Here is a 3,958-nt window from a genome sequence, read left to right on the forward strand (position 1 = left end):
GTTGGTAATTAATTACAAACCTTTGAATGATGTACTAGAATGGATTAGGTACCCTATTCCTAATAGGAAAGACCTAGTCAACCGCATTAGTGAAGCCCTTGTCTTCTCTAAGTTTGATATGAAATGTCACGCCCCTGTTTTGGAAAAATAAGGGAAACGCGAACTAAAAGATAAATAAATAAGTAAATAAAGACGGAGAGTTTCAAGACACGAGTAGTATTAATATTTATACTAACTATGATAGCAGTATCAAAATTTTACACTGGGGCTCGAGGTTATTTACAGCTCAAAAGTGAAGTGGTAATACAAAAGCTAGCAATCCACATTGCTTAAAAAACCACCGCATAAGTTAAAGAACTGAAATGAGTACAGTTTCTGTCACAAAATATAATTGTACTATTATGATCTATCAGCTCTACAGTCTTTGTCCACGAAGGAGTCCCCAGATACTACAACTACTACCATTTACAAAAATCCACATCTTCAACTAGTCCACAGAACAGTAAGTCCAAGTTGCCCACGGATGGGGCCAGATCTGTGGATCACTGACAACCAGGAGTCCTACTGGTACTCCTCCCCTCATGACTATTATATAAACCTTCATCTGAAAAAGGTTATAAGGAAAAGGGGTGAGTTCGACAACTCAGTAAGGAAATATCAACACCAGGAAAATAAAACATGCTATAAAATCATCAATTATGCATAAAGACAGTTTATACAAAATAATTGAATGAACAATTAAAACTGAATTCATAAATATAATTAACCTCACTTAAAATAGATAAACGAGAAACATGAATAATAACATGAGGTATGATCAAGTAAATTCATCTATTTTCTTTTAAAACTGTAGCTGTGGTTTAACCCCTTTATAGACTCTACACCGCCAATTCCCGTGAGCAGTGCACGTTGGCTTTGTCCAATGGACCTATAGACTCAGCCAGTTGTCACAGAGAAGAGTCGCCGGGTTGGGGATCTTCCCTAGGTGAAGGCCAACCCCGGCCAGTAGCACACACCGTATTTTGGTATGCTTGCCTTGCTACCCTATATGGTACCGATCTTAACTGTAGTAGTGCCTCAGGATTTAAATAAATACTGCACATGAACATTTTCTGTAATATTGTAGGCTCTGCTATAACTGTATACTTTGCTTTAAAACTGTAAGAGCCGTTTTTATAACTATAGTCATGTGCAGACTTTAAACTTTAGATCCTCTTTTTCATTCAAAACTATGTAAATCATAAACTTTAGAATACTCTATAATCAAATCTTTGAATTGCTCATTCTCATAACTGTAAGTATGTATAATCCATAACTAAAAAAAATGCTCTTAATTATAATTGTAAATGTGCATAAAATTGCATGAACAATAACATATGAGAAATAACAGCTTGGCATTTTAAATTTCACATGAATATAATACTTTGTAAAATTTCCCAACATTTTTCTCAAAAGTTTTGTAATAAAATATTGTTGGGATTTTTCGGTGTTGTATCCCCTTACCTTGATAGCCCTTAACGTCAGAGTTGCTTTTACCTAAATAAAACACAAAGGTAAATTTTATTTAGAGGATATTCTGAAGTTTTGATAGCCGTTATAACAGTTAATTATAAACCTTAAAATCTAAATTAGAGCTAATACTTACACTATCATTTTATTTATACTAATTTAAAAGCCCACTGATCCGGTACCAAATTAGCTAGTTAAAATAACCATTTTAAAACATATTAGTCCTCAATTATTAATACCCAACTATCAATCCAAAATCCATAATAAAGACCAATCAAACTAGCCTACTCAAATTTAGTCAACAGAGAAAATGACTAAAACAGGGGAAAAAATCTTGTTTCTAAATTACATGGATTCGGTCATACAGCATCACACCCAAGCACATACTCAAAATCAGAATAACACAAATCCAACACAGGGAAGAATATCACGAATCAGTCAACACACGACTGAATTGCAACCCAAATCAGTACACTAGCAAGGCCACTCCCTCTACTGAGAGTCACAAATGAAACCCACTGTCAACCTCCATCCAACCGGCCGAACCCACAAAGCCAACCAAATAAAAACGATCATCAAAAACCACCAAATCATCACATCCCACTTCATGGCACACACCCCAGCTCAACCAAACCAAAATTTTTTTTCTTGAACTAAGAACTTCCCACAACTCAACCGGTTTACCCAAGGAATCTACTCCCAAGATCAATCCAAAAATCAACCCAAAAATATAAAAGTACTAGGATTACACTTACCCATGGAAAATCTGGCTTCCAAAGGTAGGGGTACCGGCAAAAATCGCCGGAAAAAGCTACTAGGGACGTCGCCGGCAAGGGACCGTGGCCGGCCGGTCCGGCGGCTTCGTCCGCCCAGTCCGGTGGTCGACCCACCGACTGGGTCCCCAAGTTCTTCCTCCCCTCCCTCACTCGGCCAACCTCAACTCACACACGTCTCCCTCTCAGTTGGTGCAAGGAGAAAATGAAGAAGAACAAGCAGAGAAGAAAGAAGAAAAGAGGAAGGAAAAGAAGAAGAAGAAAGGAAAGAAGAAGAGAGAAAAAAAAAAATCAAAGTGCTGTCTGCAGGGACACGCACGATTATTGAAAGAAGAGAAAGGAAACAAAAAAAAATAAAGAATAAAATAAAAGAAATAATATACATATGCCAAGAATATTAAAGAACTAGAGAACAAAACGAAATGCACTAGAACTCAAGATAATACCTGCTGGTTTTGCTCTGGGTTTTGCAAGCTTTCTCAGTTCAGTGAAGAGGTGATGAAGTAGAAGAAGTAAGACTCAAGGGTATTTAATTTAGATAAAGTTGCGTACGTGTCTTGGAAGAAAAAAGAACTTGCAGATCACGGCATTCACGGACAACCATAATTAATCAGAAAAATCTCATGCTAAGAAATCTCATGTTAAACAAAAAAAATCTCACACGTCCATCTGTACTGCCTATTTTTTTTTTTTTTTTTAGCAACCTATTATCTAATCTTAAAAATGTTTTAATTATTATTATTAGGGTGTTATATGAAATCTGGATTTTGGCAAATTCAGATTGATGATAGGGATAGGTATAAGACTGCCTTTACCACACCCTTTGGACATTACGAATGGAATGTTATGCCTTTTGGCCTTAAGAATGCCCCTAGTGAATTCCAAAGGATTATGAATGACATTCTTAACCCCTTTAGTCATTTTGCCATTGTTTACATTGATGATGTCCTCATCTATTCTAGATCCATTGATGAGCACTGGAAACATTTGAATTCGTTTCTAGAAATCATTAAAACCAATGGACTTGTTGTTTCTGCAAAGAAAATTAAACTATTTCAAACCAAGATTCGATTCCTTGGTTTTGACGTCGCTGAAGGACAAATCCGTCCTATTGATCGAGCCATTGAATTTGTTAGCAAATTCCCTGATGTTATCACTGATAAAAACCAGCTCCAAAGATTCCTTGGATCTTTAAATTATATTGCTGACTTCTACAAAGATCTGAGAAAATATTGCAAACCTTTGTTTGATAGGTTGCAAAACAATCCTCCTCCTTGGACAGAAGTTCATACTTCTCTTGTTAAAGAGATCAAAACTCATGTTAGATTTCTTCCTTGTTTGGGAATACCTACTGATACTGCTTTCAAAATTGTTGAAACTGATGCCTCCGACATTGGTTATGGAGGAATTCTGAAACAGATTGTTTCACCAGGATCATCTGAACAAATTGTTCGATTCCATTCTGGATCCTGGAATAATGCACAAAAGAACTATAGTACTATTAAAAAAGAAATCCTCCCCGTTGTTCTTTGCATTACAAAGTTTCAATCTGATTTATTAAATCAGAAATTTTTATTAAGAATCGACTGCAAATCTGCAAAATATGTTTTGAAAAAAGATGTTGAAAATATTGCTTCAAAACAAATATTTGCCGGATGGCAAGCAATTTTAAGTGT

General features: G+C 35.9%; 1 long non-coding RNA gene across 1 annotated transcript; it reads right to left on the reverse strand.

Moving 5' to 3' along the window:
* Positions 1–200: 200 nt before the first annotated feature.
* On the reverse strand, positions 201–2,776 carry LOC133853678 (uncharacterized). Its single transcript, XR_009896702.1, has 3 exons — positions 2,729–2,776; positions 1,504–1,536; positions 201–604 (listed from the first exon to the last, which is right to left on the reverse strand). It is a non-coding gene; the product is annotated as an uncharacterized LOC133853678 (long non-coding RNA).
* Between the last annotated feature and the right edge of the window lie 1,182 nt (positions 2,777–3,958).

This window comes from Alnus glutinosa, chromosome 13 (genome assembly GCF_958979055.1).
Source record: "Alnus glutinosa chromosome 13, dhAlnGlut1.1, whole genome shotgun sequence".
Classification (NCBI taxonomy): Eukaryota; Viridiplantae; Streptophyta; class Magnoliopsida; order Fagales; family Betulaceae; genus Alnus; species Alnus glutinosa.